This window comes from Miniopterus natalensis, chromosome 10 (assembly GCF_054644295.1).
Source record: "Miniopterus natalensis isolate mMinNat1 chromosome 10, mMinNat1.hap1, whole genome shotgun sequence".
Lineage (NCBI taxonomy): Eukaryota > Metazoa > Chordata > Mammalia > Chiroptera > Miniopteridae > Miniopterus > Miniopterus natalensis.
In genome coordinates this window covers 5,105,716-5,127,316 of record NC_142090.1, presented here as the reverse complement: position 1 = coordinate 5,127,316, position 21,601 = coordinate 5,105,716, and the positions used below count along the sequence as shown (strand labels likewise).

Sequence of the window (21,601 nt, the reverse complement as noted above, 5' to 3'; positions counted from 1 at the left end):
CCCAAACTTAGTAGCTTTAGACAGCAAGCATTATCTCACAGTTACTCTAGATGAGAAATTCAGGATGGCATAGCTGGGTTTTGCTGACTCAGGAGGGTCTCTCATGATGTCACACACAAGCTGTTGGGTGTGGTTACACCATCTGAAGCCTGGACTGGTCTGGAGGGTCTGCTTCCAAGCGCCTGATTGACAGTTGGTGCTGGCTATTGTCTGGAGGGGGTGCTTCATTTTCTTTCACGTGGGGCTGGGGAGGGAGGAGAAAGGGAGAGAAGAGAAGGAGAGGGGAGAGGAAAGCCATTAGCAAGAGAGAGTTTCCAAGATGTAATCCGAAGTTTTCTTAGAATTCAGTCTTGTAGCCCAGCCAGCGTGGCTCAGCAGTTGAGCATTAACCTAGGATCCTGGAGATCGCTGTTCAATTCCCAGTCAGGGCACATGCCCAGGTTGTGGGCTCGATCCCCAGTCAGGGGTGTGTAGGAGGCAGCCAATCAATGACTCTCTCATAGTTGATGTTTCTATCTCTCTCTCCCTCTCCCTTCCTCTCTCTGGAAAAACAAAAAAAGCAATCATGTAAATGATATCCCACCAGTTTAGTTACATGCAATTTGTGAGAAGGGATTCGCTAAATCCAGCTCACACTGAAAGGAAGGGATTACCAAGGAGACAGGTTATTGGGACCATCTCAGAGACTGCCTACACGTATTTTGGTATTTTGGTTCTTAAGTAATGAAAAGATGAATGAAAAGGAAGATTCTATTAATGATAAATTTTACTATATGTAAAAGAGTGTTGTAGCATAAACCTAGCATGTTTTCTATACTGAGGAATACATACTGGCAGAAGATATATTTTTTATCATGAATGAAATATGGAGATACCTTTTGTTAAAGTGCTAGGCCTGTTGTCTTGATCAATATATCTTTCATTAGGTTATTGCTTTCTCATCTCAAACCATGCAGTGTGAAAGCTAAACAAATACAGTGCATCCTTAGAGAAGGCTTTGGTTTAAATTTTAAAAAATATATATGCACATATATTTGCCTTTAAAATATATAGCTGTTGATATTCACATATTCTGCTTATACAAAATAAGCCTATATGTCATTATATTTATACTTTTTTTTTAATTGTTAGAATAAGCCTACTTGAGAGCAGTCATCTTACAGTATGTCTTATTTTCTACTGTATTCCCCAAGGTCCTAGAAAAAAATCCCTGGAATATAGTAGATGGTGAATAAATATTTATGAATGAATTAGTAAATTCTGAAAAACAGGGAAGACAAGCATGTTATCATTCCCTGTTGTCTTAAAGAAGAAATAGAAGCCGCAGGAGTTTTACTGACGTGTCCCTGAGTTTGTAGCCAGTTCCTGAACTCAGGACCCCTGACTCCTGTGCCAGGGCATCTCTCCCTCTGCATCATGATGTGATGATGAGTGACAACTCAGAGACAGAAGTCCTGACCTGGACCTCTGCTTCTGTAATCGCTCATGGTATTTATTGCAAGTCAAAACTACTGAAGTTTAAAAGGGCTCTTGATAAATATTTGATGAGTGGATGAAAGTCAGACAAGATGTCTTATTGATGTGAGAAAAAGCAGCCCAATAGCCCTACTGGTTTTCCTCCAAAGATATATTTAATATGATGGGCTTTCGGCCAGCAGTTGTTATTGTTGTCATAGAAAATGGACTGCAACAGTCAGTTAGAAAGCCATTGATAATTCCTACCCATCTGAATGACAGTGGGGTATCCTTGGCCATGGATGAGCTTGCTGGATGTCTAAGGCCTATTTTGATCTATTTCCATTTGGATGGGTAAGCAAATAGCTATAACCACAAATTTATGGCACGGAGGTGATAGGAGATGAGGGCTTTATAGATTGCTATTTACTTTACCGACTTCGGTTTTCAGACCCAGCAGTCTAGCACGTATGTCCTCTCTCTTGGGTTGCTGATCCGCCGCTGAGAAAAGCCGCCACAGATGGTCTGGATGCTTCCTTGGTTTGCCTTCATTAGCCGAGTCCTCAGAGTGTATAAACGTCACCAGTGCAACTCCTTACAGCTCAGGTTCCCAGGCCCCCCCCAGGACTTTAAAATGCAGGCTGCTGAAACATTGAAGAATTCTACACTGCAGGTGGTTCTGCCACACATGACCTGAGGAACAGAATTATAGATCGACCTCAGCCAGTTCGCATGCACATTGTTTTAGATTCTTTTGGAAAGAACACCAGCCACTGAAAAGTGAGACAAGTAAGAAACAGCTACTTTCAAATAGCCTTGCCGTCTTGGAGCAGTGAGAGAAAGTCAGACGCCAAGGTCTGGTGCACCTGTAGATTTTATTAAATGAGCGATTACAGCAGGTTGGCAGGACACTGTTGTTGCAAATGCTTCTGTAAGCTCAGGGAAGTCCGAGCTCCCTGACTGGCTCTGCCTTGAATCACATGCTCTCTTCGGGCAGCCATAGCGTTGCTCTAGAAGCCAGGATTCAGCTACACTCAGTTGGTGCCCGGCATGGGATCACTAAGTGACCCAGACTCTAGAACCTTCTCCAAGGCTCAGGTCACAGGTCCCACTGGGGTCTCACACCATCTTATAAGGCTGCAGGTGTCTTGAAAAGATGTTTTACCAAACTACATATACTTAAGATCTTTAATTTCACCACTGAGATCTTTCCTAATATTTATTATCTAACAATTTTGCTGATGAACAAACTACTAATTTCACCAAAGAAAACCAAATCTGGCATTCGGTGAGTTGATTAGAGGCAGAGAGAGCGGAAAGCCTGGAGTAGCCCCGTGGGGTCGGATAGGCCGCTGTTGCCTCTGGGACGTGGCTTCCGATTACAGCGCAGGCTTCCTCTGGGCTGGGACTTGAAACACACACAACCACACAAGTTCTTACTGTCTGTGCCGGAAACCTCAAAGTAAGTTGTGGATGTTCCAAGGAGAGCATCTTAAGAAATATTAGTATTGTGGGAAGAAATATTGACTTTGTCTAAAACACAAATAAGCTCTGGATTGTGCACACTTGATTTTGGATCATGGCCCCATTTAAGTCAACCGATCACTTTAATAATTTGTCTGACTTTGTTCATCTATTAAAAGGCAGTAGAACCTGCTTTGTGACTTTGCACAGCACGACCTGTTAAACCCGGGCCCGGCCCCAGGGATGCTAAACGCTGACCGTCTTTCCAGTTCATCTTGCGTCTTTAACTCACCCAGAGTCAGCCCCTCCCAGGGCATATCCTAGATTTCAAACCCGGTGCTCACCCAGAGCCTCTCACCAACCTCTCCACCACTTGAAGCATTTGGGCTGTTTGGCACCCGTGTGGAGTTCTGTACCCATGCCTGCTCCCCTCTAATCCCAGGAAAGGCCTCGGTTCTCCTCTGTCACGCTAACTCGTGATCAGGTATTTAAGCAGGAATAATTTTTCTGCCTTGTTCTTTTCTGGGAATAAACAGAAGAAGAGAGATTATTAATTTAGGATGTTTCTTCAGCAAAGGACCTTTGAGCTCTTTAACCTTTCCTCACCGCCCTACTGCAATTCCTTTTGTTAACACTTTATTAACTTTAATAGTCAAAAAGTGATAAAATAATTAATTGTATGTATTAACTGCTTACCTGGTATTAAGCTCTCTGATCCTGCCAGGGGCCATTGTCTTGGGAGAGTAGAAAGATTTTTAAATTTCTATATTGTTTTAAGTTTGGCATTTTTATTAACCCTGTTGTTTTTATTTAAAAAGAGAACAGGAGATGCCCGGCCAGCGTGGCTCAGTGGTTGAGCATCCACCTATGCACCAGGAGGTCATGGTTCAGTTCCCTGTCAGGGCACATGCCCAGGTTTAGGGCTCGATCCCCAGCAGGGGACGTGCAGGAGGCAGCCGATCAATGACTCTCTCATTACTGATGTTTCTGTCTCTCCTCCCCTCTCCCTTCCTCTCTCTGAAATCAATAAAAACACATATTCTTGTTGGGAAGGGAGTTGTAAGGAACACAGTGGGAGGTAGCGGCTCTCAAGAAAGTGCCAATCCAGGTGGAGGTGGCAGGAGAAAGGAGGGCATTTGGAGTCGGCCTCCTGAGTGTGATAGGAATGGGGTTAATGGTTAAAAAACAGCCCATCCCTTTCCGGTTACACATCTAAGCTCACCAGTGTAGAGCCTTTTAGTCTCACTGAATGCAGTTAATAGTTACATGTACGAAAGGCCAGAGGGATTTTTCCCCCACCTAGAGTGTCAGTTTCTGCGACACGCCTCTCCTTCCCAAAAAATATTGAGTAGGCGATACTGATAGTGCTGGCCTAGAACAGCTGATCCTGTCGAAATCGGGGCTAAGCTTCCATTTTCGTATCTGGCAGGCGTAACTTCTTAGGGTCTTGAAGATAAGATCGTTGTTTATTGGATCAGATTTGTTCTCTGAGTGCAGAGTATGTATATGACTAAGGAGTAGCAGAGCCAGGGTTCAAGTCGGTTCATTTACTGTGTATTTACTGAAACCTGGTAATATTGTTCATGCTGGAATAGGAAACAAGTCAGAGAAAAGCTGGCTCTCAGAAGGTTTCGTTCCAGCAAAAACAAACGCATTCATATATTGAGTGTATTTTGTGCAGCATGCCTTTCTTTGAAATACTGATTTAGTGTTAATGGCAAGAGTCACTTTTTCTGACCAACTGACTAGCCATTTTTTAAATTTTAAAACAAGAAATGAGGAAATCACAGCTCAGAGATCCCTGTAAGTTGTTAATAGTGTATTTGATGCTGATTGGCCAATAGTATGTAATCATTGGAACTCACTTTTCTTTTATTGCTTATGATCCCGTCAATTAATTTTTTTGTTCATATTAATTTTTTCTTATGTTTTCACTCTTTCACCCTGGCTGGACTTCCCCCCTTTTCTGGCTACAGGGGGTTGGCCCTCCCTTAATTGTAGTGAGTTAACCTAGAAACTCTCAATTATTAGTTGTTTGTTTGTTTTTTAATATATGTTTATTGATTTCAGAGAGAGGACAGGAGAGGGAGAGAGATAGAAACACCAATGATGAGAGAGTCACTGATCGAGCCTGCAACCGGGCATGTGCCCTGACTGGGAATCGAACCCTGATCGCCTGGATCCTAGGTCAATGCTCAACCGCTGAGCCATGCCCGGCCGGGCTCAATTATTAGTTTTTGAAATAGGATTTGATTGTAACAAAACAACTGCACGCCCATGAAAATATCTACATCAGTATTTGCTATTCTATCTAAATTTTTTCTCCACTTAAAAAGAAAATACATTTTAGAGCCTTGTCTCTCCATTACCAGAACATTAACAAGGAAGGGCACGTTTCTATTTCAGTCCGATTCCCAAAGAACTTCTGGTGGTTTTAGTTTGTTTTCCAATTATGTGCATAAGAGAAAAGGGCAAAGCAGAGGAAGGGAATTGTGCAACGACAGTGAATACATTAACCTCATCAGAAAGGAAGTATTCATTATGCAGTCCCCAATTCCAAAGACCTTTTATACCCCCAAGAAGTAAAGTTTTTCTAGAGCTATGGTTTTGGCTAATTACCATGAGATTTATTGCGATATTCTATATGCCACTACCTTTTTCTGGCTCCTAGGACTGGCTTGCATTGGGAGTACAGTGGTACCTCAGTTTTTGAACGCCTCTGTTGGTGAACATTTCGGGTTACGAACACCGTAAACCCAGAGTAAATGCTTTGGTTTTGGAACTCGCCTCGGAAGTCGAACATGCCCTGCTGCTTCCGCTGAGGGCAAGGTCCTGAGGCCCAGTTGTCGGCTGTGGATCCCTCGGTTTTTGAACATTTCAGAACTCGAACGGTCTTCCGGAACAGATCACATTCGAAAACCGAGGCACCACTGTATACAGATTTAAGACAGAAGTGTAAGTTGTTTTTTTAAAACAAATCATGATGTTATAAAAGCTTTGACTTGCAACAATCGCCTTACCCTGTGGCTGTTTATTGTCACACTTGCTGCCTTCTTGTCTCCTTGTATTAATTTTCCTGCTCTACAAACTCTGGACTGAAAGAACATAATGTTCTGAATGCAGAAATAATACAGGTAACCCTACAGAGATGATAATTAAATGTGATTTCTCTGTGCGCCTCTTTGAGGAACTATCTTCCATATCTAAGAGGCTCTGAAGTTGGAAAAAAAAATTGGGCCAAATTGTAAAAGTGTGGTGACTGATCTGTCTGGTGCCAGTGTGTGATGTGTGAGTTATTACTTGTGGAACATAAATATTTCTACAGCTTATTCCATCTAGTTCACTTCATCTTGCATTATCAACAGAAACAATGTGTACTTTTCTCCCTCATGAGCAATGCTTCAGTCCGGCTGCTCTAAAGGTCAGAGGTCAAGACAGAATTAGACGTTTGCAAGTATTGGGCAGGACACTTCTGAAGGCTCAGCGATGAAAGAGGAGTAGGCCTGGCACAGAGGACGAGAGGGGACAAAGATTGCCTGGGAATAGCCGCCAGGCTGTCTCGGGGCTGGGACAGTGCTGGCGGGCTGAGGTCCACAAAACTCCCTGTTGGAATCCCGTGTCTGACCCGGGCCCTCCTGCCGGGTGAGTCACTGGCGGCAGTGGGGGGATGCGGGCTCAGCAGGAGGGCATCCGCGGACTCTGCTTGCACCAGCCAACTCTGCCCCTCAGCCAGGAATGGAGACACGGCCAGCAGGAGGGCCACCCCGTTATTGGTGATGATCCAGATGGGCGAAAAGGACGGCTGGATACAGAGATCTGGGAAGATCTTTCAGGGCGATTCTTTATAAACCAGAGAAGGTGCTGGTTGCTGTTTTCTAAGGAAGTTGGTGTTTCTGTTGTATTTCTGATTCTCCTCAGCCGAAATGGAGGGGACGTGATGTCAGGGTGCCGATTATTTTAAATTGCTGAAAATTCAAATAACAATATGTGCAGAACCAAGCCCAAGTGGAACCCAGTGCCTGTAGTCATGCTCGCCTCTTACTGCTTATTTCATTGTCGGATTGTTTGGTTTTTCCTTTAGGTGGCCGATTATTTCCACGTAAACTGCTCCCTTTGAACTAGCAAGTCAGCTCTTTGTGTGTGTGCCTGTTTTTTTTTTTCTTCCACTGTTGAGTTTTTAAAGATCACAGACTTAAAATTAAGCAGTTTTTTTTCAGTCTGGTTCATCCAGTAGCGAATCAGATAGAGCCTTTGCTAGATTCTCACTTTTTTTTTATTAATTTTTTTGGCGGGGGCTTGGGGGATGGGGGAGTGGGTAGGTCCTACTTGCCCAGCTCAGCAACCAGCTCTCCTTCAGATAATTAAGAATTATTATCTACTCCCCAAGGAAACTTTATAGAAATTGAATTTGTAGGTCTCTGGCCTTCGAGACCCTAAAAGGATGAATCTCCGATAGTGAAATTCTGAGTCCTTTTCAGTACAGAGCTGGAAGGAGGGCGTGAGGATTTAGGACAGAGACCTTCCGAGTTGTTCAAGTCAGATGTCTTCAGAGTCTGGCCCTAAAATTTTTATCATTTTCATGCTTTTTCCATTGAAACACCCCTGAAGCTCTCCAGTATCTGGTTCTGATCCCCCTTCCCTGCGGTTAAACATGATGAGTGCAGAAGCGGCTACGGCACCTCCTCTGCGAACCTGATCTGTATCCACCGAAAACTCCAGCTCCGTCTCACAAAAGGCCTGAGGGTGAAAGACAGACCTCCTCTGCCTTCTCAGACCCTTCATGGATCAAACCGTGCAAAGATGAAACTTCAGTCAGGATGTTCCCTGCCAGTGGTGGGCCGTGGGAAATTCCTACCAGGAAGTCCTGGGTGCCTCAGAACATCTCCAGTAGGACAAATCCCTCTAATACCTTCAGAATTTCTTTCTCTGTTACCCATGGCTAGTGAACAAACTGAGTGACTGTTGAATATATATATCCATGGTTTTAGGTTTAATATTCCAGAGGGAAGAATTTGTAGACTGTAAAGAGAGAATAGCTCTTAGAATGTATGTCATTAATGCTATACCTGGAAAGCACGTTTGAGAAAGATCGAAAGGAAGGGAAATGGCAGCCTGGCTTCAGGGTGGAATTCAGAGTAGGCAGGCAGAGAGGAGCCGGGAGCTGGTGCCCGCTTTGTAGAAACTCAGAAGTAAGAAGTAACCCCACTACTGGCCAGGCTGGTGCAAGAGTGAACCATTGATTCAGTGACTGATAGGTGGAGCTCTGTGTGTTTGCTAAGATAATACATTCTGAACAAGCTCCTGCACCCTCACACTTGTAAGGATTTTCTAGGGCTCCTTTTTACAAACGGTGCTAAGTGGCATCCTTAGTAAAAATTTGATTCAGTAGGTCTGAGGTAGGGCCCAGACATATATGCATTTTAACTAAGCATTCAGATGACTTCTTTTGGTGTGTGTTTTTAACTATTTATTGAGCTATAATTCACATAGCACAAAATTCACCATTTAAAGTGTAGAAGTCAAGTGGTTTTTAGTATCTTCACAGAGATGTGTAACCATCATTGCAATCTAATTTTAGATCATTTTTCTGACCCCAGATAGAAAGCCCTGCTCAGAACACTGCATACATCCTGTCAACCAGAGCTTAGTCACGGGGCTACTCCTGGTTGCAGTGGAGGCTGGGAAACGCAACTGTTCCTGACAGCCACATGCCCAACTAGAAGGAAAGGAGTTTATTACTAAAAAGACATTGAAAACAGTGGGGAAAACCTGCAGTGTGTCTCTGCATTGGTGCACAGAAATATCCATTTCTGCCTTCCCATAAAGAGAACATTTTTCAATTCTTCAAGTGAGACCAGCCCAGAATCTCATGAGTCACCGTGTCCGGCTCAAATCCGCATCTTTGAGCGATGCACAGCCCCCTGTGTTAGGTCTAGATGTGGTTCTCTGTGGTCTGGAGACCTGTTAACTGCCGTGCACACTCTTCTTTTGAAAATAAAAGCATGAGAATCATTCAGCCATCACTGGTCCATAGCAATTTTCAAATCTTGCTAAGCAGCAGAGCAAAGGGTATCCTTCCCCATGTCCTCGGTGACCTATGGTTTCACTCTCTGAGTGGTCCCTCCTAGTCCATCGTCCTCAGTGGCCGTATCTGAGAGGGCATTCAGATTGCCCCCTTCGTGTGGGTCCCCTGCTTTCAGAGCTGACTCCTGCTGAGACAGATACGGGCCCTAAAACCGCTTTAGTCACGGAGTGGGCAGCGACTTACACAGGCCACGCTTGTGGTTTCCTTGGCAACATAATTCCCTCAGAAATGCTGTAGTCTTCTATTTTTTTTAAAGACAGGTCTCTGTGCAAGTCACCACGTGTGAGTATCTGGTGTTGGTGTCATTTTAAGCTTCCCTGCTCTGTTCCTTTACTTCCTTGCCTCAGTCTTCTGCCCCTCCCAGTGGATGTGCGCTATTCCCTTTCAGCCTCAGGCCCTGAGAAAGAATGGCCCTTGTTTGGATGGCAGTATCCTAAACATGACCTTTCCCAGTGTAGACAAGTCCTTTGTTGTTGGTTTTTCCTTTCACTTACTTATTTCATCTTAAGCTATTTATCATCCATAGTTATATAGTAGATGACAGAGCTCTGCTGGAGATCACAGGATGTAGGATAAATACTAATATAACAAGTCCTAATGATGGGAAGCCCATTTCTCACAATTCTCCCCCTCCCCCCATTCCTTTCAGCTTTATTGGTACCTGAAGGTTATAAAAGACACCTTAGGCTACAGCTTTGCTTCCTTCCCAGGCTCCCTCTTGGCATCTGTGGCTTGTAATTACTGTACTTTAATTTAGGACACATTCTTTTTTTTCCTTTTAAAGCACATAAATTGGAGTTTCTCCATCAATTCAGATTGCCAATACAAGCAGAAAACCCCTCCACTGCAAACTGCTGTTACTTTTATCTCAGCCTGCAGGCGGGCTGGTTCTAGACTGGGTTCATTACTCTTTAGAAGACCTTGCTGACACAGCAGAAGGAGCCAGCGCACGTCAGCTTCTGAGTATTTCCTAATTTAAAAGTCAGCTGGCGCCTGGTTGGCCTTCCGAGGAACAGCCGTCGACAGGATGACCTAATATTTTGCTACAAATAACAGAGACCCCAGCTTTCGGAGCCTGTGCTATCCCAGGCTTCAGGGCCTAGTGCCTACCGCAGGCAATTCCATAAACTTCTTAGGTTCTGTCTCGCATAGCACCCTATTTTTAAATATAGTACCAAATGTGGTATTAGTTTGAATTTGGTTCAGCTCTGAGTGGCAGACAGCAATGAACAAGATAGAGCTTTCCTGCCCTGGCTGGTGTGGCTCAGTTGGTTGGGCATCGTCTGTGCACCAAAAGGTTGCCTGTTTGATTCCCCGTCAGGGTGCACGCCTGGGTTGCAGGTTCAGCCCCCAGTAGGGGGCGTGCAGGAGGCAGCCGATCAATGTTTCTCTCTCCCTCTTCCTCTCCCTTCCTCTCTCTCTAGAGTAAATAAAATCAAAACATTTTTTTTAAAAGAAAGCTATAAACAATAAATAAAAATAAATAAAAGATAGAGCTTTCTTTCTGTTGCCCATTAAAGAAGATGGAAGTGATACTCCAAAGGCTCTTACAGTGGAAGAGTCAGGCTTCTTTCTCTCATCATTTGGCTTTACCACCCTCAGCATTTAGTATTCGCCTTGTGATCCCAAATGCAGTTTAAGCCTCAGATATTCTATCCAAATTCAAGGCAGAAGCACAGAGAAAAGAACGAGAGGTGCTGTCCCACTTCTTTTAAGGCCACTCCCCTGAAATCTCACATCTATATGAAACACTGCATTGGCTGGAACTCACACGGCCACAGGAGAGATCGGGTGGCCAGGCGCACAGCTCAATGCCAGTATCTATGCGAGAAGGGAAAATAAATGTTGGCGGTTAATTAGAAGTCTGTGTAATGACTCCCCTATTTAATATTAAACAGTTGATACCATCTTCAAACTTGATTATAGTCTGTGCACCCAATTTTACTTAATAAAGTGGCATCCAATATTATTATTTGCTCCTTGGGCAACTTTTCAAAATCTGTATATGGTTGTTTAACCTAAGGATATTGAATTTGGGAAATACATTTAAGTGGATTTATTTCCTTTCCAAGTTTTCAATTATCCATCATCCTAGCCTAAAGCTTTTTATAACAAATAATTTAGAGTGGCTAAATTAAGTAGTTTTTAAAAAGCAGTAGAACATTCTTTAATCTTGTATTTATATCTCTCTGTCATTCCCAATCTTATTTCTATTCCCCACAAAAAGCCTAATTCAGTACATTTCTTGGTCTTAAATTAAAAGGAATTATCATTTGACCATTCCTCAGAATACTAGAAGTTACTGGAATTAATGTTGGTTATTTTCCAAAAGCTTTTCTCTCTATCTCTGAAGGTAAATGATTGCACCTTTCTTAGCTTGTATATGGTGGAGCTCCAAGGGAAAGGAGATATGTGGTCAAGATTGTTTAATCGGGAGAAATGGAAATTCGGAGGCCAGAACAACTACCTTTGGATTTAGGAAACTGTCTATAACTTAAGAAGGGAGGTGTCTGAGATGTGCAACTAGACCATAAGCTCCAGGAGAGCAGGAAATAGCCTTGATTGGCTCATCCCAGTGAACCGAGATATATCACAGTGCCTGGTGTATGGAGGGTGCTCGTTAACATTTGTTCAATGACCTAATAAGGTAACTAACCATATCAGTAAAAATTATTCTATGAGAAAAATTTATGTTATTTTATGCTAGGACACAACAGTGTGTACATTTTAAATATTTTTTTGCACTGTCACTATTTAAATAGTATAAGGTGCACCATTACATCAAATATTGATCCATTCAACCTTATATTTTTATCTCTTCCTGTGGCCCTAAAGTGTAACTTGTAGGCAGGATGATCTTTTCCGAGATGTGGACTTTAGAGGTTAAAGATACTCCAGTACTGATGCCAGAGGAAAGAGTTCCTCGTGGGAACTCGAGCCCCAAGCCAGCAGGGATCTTGGCTTCACACAGGAAAGAATTCAGGACTCAAGCCAGGCAAGATGTTAGAGTGGAAGCAAGTTTATTGAGCAGAGAGGACATGCGAGAAAAGCCACTCCAGAGAGTGGTGGACTCTCTTCAGGAGAGGAGAAAGACCCCAACCATCTCTCCAGGTCGAGCTTGTATCTGTTTGTAATTTAATGAAAAATTACTGGTATGGGGAAATGGAAAGTGGAAAAGGGTTGAGATTAACTTTATCCTTTACAAAGCATATTTTGTGTTCTGTCTTTCCTTCCTGGTGTGGGTAAACAGTAAGGTGTGGGTGAGGAGCTAGAATCAGTCTTTGCAGAATTTTCCTTGTTCTGGAGGCACCTTGTGGTCTTCTTGTGTCTCTGGTCAGCACGAAGCAGGCCCCTGACCTAACTTTGCTTGACTTTAGTTAATTTACATACTTCTCAGGCCCCTCTCCTATATTAGAATGCCTTATTTTTTTCCTTAAAAAAAACAAAAAACTCTAAAAGCTCTAATTTTTCCTTATAAGAACTTCACTAAATACTTCTTCTAACACTTATTTTTATATTTTAACATTATATTTTCCCTTGGGCATGTGCATTTTGTCCTAATTTATCATTTGTTTTGCAAAGAAAAAAAAAGTGCTTTGAGGACAGGGAGAATGGATTCCTTGTTTACCACTGTTTTTCAGCTTCTAATAAGTGCTTAGTACAAGCTGCATGAATAAAAGAATATAAGGAAAAATTAGTGAATGAGCAAACAGGCTGATGCACCTTGGAATCTATTGGGAATAATTACTAATTTTCCTTCTGTTGATCAGACAAGCTATGGTAGGTAACCTATAGGAACCCTAAAACCCTGAAGCTGACTTGAAGAGTTTTACCATGATTTCGACTTAAAAGCATACGCACCCTAACAATAATATTCATTAGCTTTTTACTGTGTTCTAGCAACTACTCTGAACATTTTACTTAACTTACTAATCCTTGAAATAGCCCTATCAGGTGACCATTATTATTGACACAGGTAGAATTTAAGCCTCAAGGTACATGATTTGCCTGCGGACCCTCAGCTCGTACGAGTGAGTGAGGATTTGAATTTAGGTTTGTCTGATTCTAGACGCTGACCTCCTAACCAGCATATGCATTGCTCACGAGAATGCCTCCATTGAGTTGGCATTTTCTTAATTACTTTCCAGGTAAAATTGTAATTACTGCTTTAGATGCTCCACAAAACATTCTTACATTAAAAGTTAAATCGATCAGATCCGGACAAAAAGGCCAAAAAGTCAGATTAGCTCTGTTTCAGAAACCTCTAAACAAGAAGCTCCTATCTCCATTCCATAGCTGTCTGAGGTCTGCAGTGATGGATGCACATTACATTTTCTCTTATTGACTTTTCTCATGGTATTTACAGGAATGAGACTTATGTATAGTAAGTACTTAAAAATCTGCTCTGTGATTAGTGGGGTTAAGGAAAAAACCTCTTCTCTCCAGAGTTCTTTCCTTATTGTCTCTGCAAGAAGCCTTGAAAGCCGCCTGTCATGCCCTCAGTGCCACCCTAAAGGGTGCTGCATTAAGCAATCACCAGCCAGCAACCCCTTAGCAGGAATTAGGTGATCAGAAGGAGAAGGCTCGTGAGAGAATTGACCATAAGAAAAACTTCAGAGAGGCTGGTAGGCCCCAAGAAGTGGGAGCTTATGAAAAGCATCTAAACAATTTTTAGAAAAAAAATTAAGTATGTTAGGACCAAAAAATATATAATATTGATGAGTCAGGATGAGAATGTGACCTCATCTTTTTAAAAAAATATGTTTTTATTGATTTCAGCAAGAGAGGAAGGGAGAGGGAGAGAGAGAGAAACATCAATGGTGAGAGAGTTATTGATCGGCTGCCTCCTACACGCCCCTGACTGGGGATGGAGCCCACAACCCAGGCATGTGCCCTTGTCAGGAATCCAACTGGTGACCTCCTGGATCCTAGGTCAGTGCTCAACCACTGAGCCATGCTGGCCAGTCTGTGACTTCATCTTAACAAACAATCAGAAAGAAGGAAGGTGGGGCTACTTGACTCATGTTTTCCTTCAGGGTTTCTCCACAAGGAAAATGGATTTCCACCTGGAAAAGGACACTGGAATCTAAAATCCATGAAGAAAAGAGCTTCTAGTTGCCTGTAAGAGCCCTTAGCAAGGATGCAGATCAGGGATATAAACGTTAACACTCCGTTAAAAATAAAATGATACAGTCTGTGGATTCAGCAGCTAACATAGCTGGGAGTGGTGAGTGGCATCACTTTTTTGAGTCTCCACATCACCCAGGGTCCACGAAAGTGCCCGGCTGCTCCAAGTCTGCAGCCCTCTGGATGGGCTCAGACACAGCTGTGAAATGGCAGGGACTGCTGCCACTGAGCCTTTGTAAGTGGGACCCGGAAGATTTCTCTGCAAAAGTTATAAAAACTGATTCTTAAAATGATGATTCACCAACACTTAGTAATTAATGAAGCAGTCAACAGTCTCACCAGGGATAAATCACTTCAGGACTTTTTTTTTTTATCTTTATTATTGAACGTGTTACAGATGTCCCCTTTTTTCCCCCAGTGATCCCCTCGACCCCGCATCCACCCCACCCTCAGGCCTTCCCCATACCAATGTCTGTGTCCATGGGTTATGCTAATAAACATATAAGTTCTTTGGTTAATCTCTCCCTGCCCACTCCCCACCCCCTCCTTCCCTCTGAGACCCCTCAGTCTGTTCCATGCTTCCATTCTCTGGATCTATTTTGTTCATCAGTTTATTTTGTTCATTAGATTCCACATATGAATGAGATCATGTGGTGCTGCTTGTTCTCTGCCTGGCTTATTTCGCTTAGCATAATACTCTCCAGGTCCCTCCATGCTGTCCCAAAGGGTGAGAGGTCCTTCTTCTTTACAGCTGCGTAGTATTCCATCGTGTGAATGTCCCACAGCTTTTTATCCACTTACCTACTGATGGGCACCAGGGCTGTTTCAGATCTTAGCTGTTGTAAACTGCGCTGCTACGAACATCGGGGTGCATAAGTTCTTTGTGATTAGTGTTTCGGGATTCTTAGGATATATTCCTAGAAGGGGGGTCACTGGGTCAAAGGGCAGCTCCATTTTTAATTTTTTAGAAACCTCCGTACTGTTTTCCAGAGTGGCTGCACCCGTGTGCACTCCCACCGGCAGTGTAGGTTGAAAGATCAGCGCGTTCTCATTGGCAAGCGGAACTCAGTGGAGGAGCAGCACCACCCTCACGCACTCACACACCATTTGAAAATTACTGAAATTAGCCGGACTGCAGGAGCCACCACATCCCTCCGCTGTCTCGGAACAGAAAATGGCGGAGAAGTAGGTAGATACCGTAACTTTAACCCGACTGAATAAAGCCTTTGGCAAAAACCTGTTATAGCAAAAGCTGGAGTTGAGCTTTAAAGTCATAATTAAATCTACTAGCTCTGCCTTTAATACACAGTTTTGACCCCAAATTCAATAGAAATAGGCCAAGAGAAAAGGAACGTGCTTGCTTCATAAAGTTTTGCAGTTCTGATCTGTCCACGCCTTTCTCTGCACACCTGATTTTGAGAGGAAAAATAAAACAATTCAGAATGGGCTGAGAAAACATGATAAGCCCTCTGATGACTCGTGTCTGGTTGGCCATTGCCAAGGGCTTGTGCGCCCCCCCCCCCCCCCACACACACACCCCCCCCCACCGTATCTTCTGGCACCACTGTGCGTAACAGAGGGAATCTGAGATGAACTCAGGTGAACTGTGAGAATCACAAAAGGCCTCCTTTTGATGAAATAACGCTAGATGTTGTCTCTGAAGCTTCTCTACCGAAAGGAGACCTATTGAACTTCATAAACATCTGGTTGGTGTATTTGTAACGTAGGACACGGTTGCCAGCGTCGCGGCCTGGTGGCCGTGGGTGTAAGATGTAGCCGTCTGTGCCGGGGCAGGGTGTGAGGAGGGCAGAGGGCGGGCCTCTGCTGATGTATCTTCTCTGTACTCTGCGCCCTGGTCTGGGCGTGTGGTTCTCACTTAGTATCACAGGCAATTTTTCCTTCGTTGTTGGTTCAGATCAATCTATAGCTCTCTGATTATAGCTGACATCTTTTTCTGCCCTTTACTTAGGTTCAGTGTGCTATAGAAATAGTGAGGTGTCGAAGAGGCAACTCTACGGTGTCACTCTCATCCCTTTCCTGGGAAGCATTTATTATCAAAGACTCTGAGAAGAACATCAAAGCAAATTCACCAAGTTTGCAGGTGACACACCCCGGGAGGGCCAGCTAGGAGCCCGGTGGGGTTAAGGATTAGAAGGGAAATTTAAGGACCGGTGTTCAGGCGTCTGTTCTACCACTAACCAGTGGGCCTCAGTTTTCCTATAAACAGGAAACGTAAGGCTCTGTGAGTTAAGCCAGCGGCACGTACACCTGGGGACGGAGGCATTGTTAGAACCCAGATCTATTTGCCTAACCTTTCATTCAGTATGTCAGGGTAGTCAGAAGTGATGGCCCTGAAATACGACAGCGGCTGTGGTCCTGGAACGGGTGGTAAAGGGCAGATTCCAAGGATATTGAGGCACGATGTGTTTTGGGGGAAAGTGAATGGGAGGACCTGGTGACGCGTTCAGGGCGATGCCGGTGATGACCGTGGTTACTGGCTTAGGCAACGGTGGAAATGTGCATGTCAGTCAGGTTTGAAAAAAGAGAAGAAAGTTTAGTTTTGGAAGTGAAGGTGACATTTTACATACATCAAATGGCAGGTTTCTTTCAGACATTCCTATAGAAACACCTCATGTATAATTGACTAAATAGGCCTAAACCTCAGGAGAGGTCATTTAGGAGTCACCCACAGCATTAGCAAGCAAATGATGGTCATAATTGTGAACATGGGTGGGGGTGGGAGAATGGAGAGACGGGTACCGAAGTCCAAGCAGGAGGAGACACCACCGTTACAGAGTAGACAGAGGAGAGAGACTCTCAGGTAGGACTCAGAAGAGGCAGGTAGAGTAGCAAAGAACCGTGGGACACTGAGGGTGCAGAAACCACCAAAGTAGGAGAGAAGGTCCAGAATGGGTAGAGTGTGGCAAGGGAGGCTCTAAAGGCCCATTAACGCTAAATAAACCAAAAAAACCACACTCACTGGAGGATGTGGGTATGCTTGATTTCGTATGTATGCGTTTATATAAAATGTATTTTATAAATACATTTGTTTCATATATATGTGTGCATATACAGGTATTTATATTTGGGGGTATGTAAATGCGTGTGTGTGTGTGTGTGTGTGTGTATGTGTGTGTGTATTGATAATGATTACCTTAGAATTAAGAAATTGTGTGAGATTCTTTAAAAAAAAAATTACTTACTAAAAGAATTTTTTAATAGGGAACAGTGCTCTCTCTTGCCTCACCTATGAAGAGGTGTATTTTAAGTTTTTAGTTATTGCTTATGAAAATAATTGTATCAGCTATTTTAATTAGTCCATTTAATGATATTTAAATACATGAAAGAAAATAAGTTGTCGAAATAAAAATTAAAATATAAAAATTTTAAAAAGAAAAGTAGACATGTTCTCTTTCTGGCCACTGGCTGGCCCCGGTCTTGACTCCTCCTCTCTCGGTTCCCCAAAGCACTGATCAGCTCTCAGAGACCTTTCAGAGAGCGTCCCCACTTAGTAGTGATCTCATCAGCTGCCTCAGTTTCCCAGAAGGTTCTCCAGCTGTCACCTGGCTCCGCTTTTCTCGTCAGACTGGCGTGTCTTGGAAAAGTCGTCCTCAGACCCCCACTCCTTGTTAAGGTTCGCCATGATGTGGCTTTGGCGATAGTTGGCCAAACTGTGGAAACCCTCATAAGAAAAGAGATTGTTATTTGCATCCAGCTCGAAACGTCTGCAGAGTGATGAGGCTGCTTACACTTGATGTTCAGATGACCTCTGTCTGCACTAATGGAAGAGTCAGGAGCACGAGAAACTGTGGCTGTGTTTCCTTCTGCATGGGTTGAACTGTGACTGTTACACCGTGTTCGGTTCTGGGTGACAGATTTTAAGAAAAGTAATTCATTTGAATGCATCAAGAAGAGGGCCGAATGGAAAAAAGTTCTGCAACTTGCCTTGTTGTGCATGTGAAGAAAATATCCAGAATGGCAGCCAAGTGGACAAGGCCTCCGGATGGGACTCTCCCTCCCTGCTCCTCTCCTTTACATGGGCGGATTGTCCCGCGGGCCACTCAGCAAATGCCCGCCAGACACCCAGAGCTGGGCACTGCCAATCAGCAATCAAGGACTCCCAGCAGGGCCTCGGGGCGGACGAGGGGAAATGGCAGAAGGAAAGGGGAAAATAATTCTAGTACAGCGGGTATCTATGTGGACTTTTATTTCATTTATTTTTTTTGATAGAACTTTCAAAAATAGGTTTCCGTGGGCACAAAGATTTGGAGAGCGTTGGCTTAAAAGCACACAGGTGATTACAAGAAGGAACTGGAGCGAAGGCAGGTGGAAGATAAAGCGGGGATTAATGGTAACGGGAAGGGATTTGACTTTGGGTAGTGAACACACCATACAGTATACAGACGATGTATAGTAATAATTTTATTAACCAAATGCCACGACAGTAAATTCAGTAATTTTTTTTAAAGCATGCAGCTTGCCCGATGCAGGATTCTTCGGAATCTCTAATGTACGAATGTACAAATGACATATTTCTGCACATTTCTTTGCCCAGTTGACTCACTGTGATGGCCAGTTCTCCAGCAGATCTAACCGACGGAATGAAAGGCCTGCCGCTGATCAGGGCCTGTATGTGTGGAAGGCAGGGGCTGCTTTCTCATCCAGGGAGAGCTGGTGAGAGGCTGCATGTAGAGGCACGCTGGCCACATAGGCCCCCTTCCTAGGGGCACTGTTTCCTAGAAGGGACTGTTGCTTCAGCGCTTGTTCTGCCCAACACTCACTTATCTCACCTTATCATCAGCAATCCCGTGACGTACCGCTTGTCACTGCCCCTATTCTACACGAGGACCTTGAAGCTCAGAGAATTTAGGTCACCTGGCACAGCTTACAGACCTGGTCAGGGATGGGGCAGGAATTCATACCTTGTATCTGGTAGGTACTCAGTTTATGTTAGTTGAGTTTAATTAGCATAAGCTGCATCGTGTATTTTAGTTAATTGGCTTATGAAGATATTCTCAGCCCTTTGTCTGAGGTAGGATGTTAAGAAAATATCCTACTGTGTAAGCAAGGACCCACGCTGAGCTAATGCTCCTCATAGAATAACCTAGAAACCTCTTATTGTATCATGGTGCTATCGGTGGTGCTAGTCAAAATTGACTTTATTTCTGTTTTTCTTATTTTTGCTACAAATGAAGGGAATAGCCTTAGGAAACTGATTTGCCTGGCATTTGATCTTTATAGAGAAATTACTCATAATTAACTTATTTCATTTTCAGTAAGTTACTAATTAGGTGATTTGTTGAGATTCCAGAGGATTAATCTTTTGGCTTCCAGCATGGAAGCAAAAACGAACCCACTATCTCAGAGAAAACAAAATCATCAGGAGTTCTTGAGCCCACAAAGAAAATAAATGATTGAACAAAAAATTGGCAACCAGAGGCCTTAATCTGAGCATTTAAAGCGAAACAGAAGCTGATGAAATCTTATGATCAAAGCAATTGAGTTAAAATAGAAATACATTATTTATTTAGCTGAGGGTAACATTTTTCTTTGTAATACTTATTATTTTTCTTAGAAATCAAAACCCATCATCTCCATCGTGTCATAATATTTTAGATTTCGCAGCATGAATGCCTCTACTGCTATATTATTAAATTAAGCCAACACGGAACTTAACATTTAGTATCGAAAGGTCATCTCCCAAACGTGAGGCGGAAAAAATAAAATTTAGCAGCTGTGTCCCATTATCCTAGGCAGCCAGGAAGGACGTGGAGAGCAAACAGTGTAGGTGGCAGCAGTGTGGATGGGCGAGACGGGCTGAGCAATTAATACCTTGGAGGAAAATCGGATCTGGGCGCTGTTTTGCCCACATTGTCAGTTAGACCCAGTGTGAACATTGAAGTGTTGAGAGGGAGAACTGGGTTAAGTTTATTTGATATAATCTTTGTTTATTGAATGAAAAGAACTTGATTTCAGGAGACGGATACGCTAGCTCTGTTTTTGTGTGTGTGTGTTTTTTGGTTAATCTTCACCCAAGGATATTTTTTTCATTGCTTTTCAGAGAGTGGAAGGGGGGAGGGGGAGAGAGAATAAAAACATTGATGTGAGAGAGACACATCGATTGGTTGCCTCCTCCACATGCCCCAACTTGGGGCCGGGGATCGAACCTGCGACCCTTTGGTGTGGGGGGCTGATGCTATAACCACTGAGCCACACTGGCCAGGGCAGATAGGCTAGCTATTGAACTTCAGGTGATTACAACAGGTATCATGATAATTTTGTTGGATAGTAACTATAAGTAAAATTGAAGGACTATTTTAGGAATGTCACCCCCCCATCATTTATGGTCACCTTTCCAAATCTTAGTGTTTGGCTGTTTCGTTTCCTTTGTGCTGTCTGCTCATGGGAACGCAGCAGCGCACCTAGCACAAGATATCCCTAACGGGTGGTTATTTAAGCACAACTCTGTGAAAGTGAGGTTGAACAGGGAACAGTAATTCAATAGTCTGGTTCCTTGTAAGAGTTTGGGTTAATTCCTTAAAGTTTTATCCCTTCAGTATGCGGGTGAATGTAGTCAAGAGAACTTTTTTTTTTTTTTACCATCACCTGCTGATGAAAGTCATCAGTTAATGCCTTCCTGCAGAATTTAAAGGTGGAAGGGAACTTAGAAGCCCTCTAGTAGACAGTCCCTTGATTGGTAAGAAAATAAAGGCTTGGGGAGAAGAAATTTGCAGAGATTATAGAACTAGCCAGTGGCAGAGCTGGGATCTGAATTCAGGACACTAAGGAAGTAGTTCTGTCCTTTATCCACTGTGCAGCTCTGAGTCTGTGCCCCTCAATGCCAGGACCCAGCTGTTAGCTGCCTCTTGATTAAGTTGATTAAGTGCACAGTCAGACTGTGCCACTCTTTGTAATAGCCACTCAGAATTCTCCAGATCTCTATGGAAAGGGCACAGCATTCTATAGGACAAACCATGGAAATTTTCTCTTAATTCAACAAGGAATTTGGGCAAATGTTAGGATTAAATGTTATGTCTAAATATTGCATCTTTTACCTTCAAGTAAATATGCCCCCTCCTATTCCATCCATTAGTCACTTACTGGAGGTGTGAGGCGTGTGTGTGGTGGTCGAATACATGGCCACCATTTTCATGCGATTTTCAGATCCTTCCTGGCTGGCCAGATGCTCCCTGGTGAGAAGTATTGTGAACCCATCTCTAAAACAAGGTGTGACTCTATGAGGCAAGTGCGGATTTGCACAGCATATTGCAGGGGCCAGTTTTAAAACTGACCTCTGTGATTTCTGTGCAGAGAAAATTTTCGGTCTAAAAATTGTATTTCCCCAGTGTAAAAAAACACACAGGATCAAATAAGTGAGGTGATTGTTTTCAGTCACTTTTCAAGAGCAAAGGCAAGTCACTGATTTTTTTTTTTTTTTTTTAAATCAGCTATAGAACAAGGGAAACGGTG

General features: G+C 43.3%; 1 protein-coding gene across 1 annotated transcript in view; it reads left to right on the top strand.

Moving 5' to 3' along the window:
• The window catches only part of CNTNAP2 (contactin associated protein 2), a 1,301,514-nt gene that overhangs the window by 753,147 nt on the left and 526,766 nt on the right, over window positions 1–21,601 (top strand). The window lies entirely within an intron of this gene.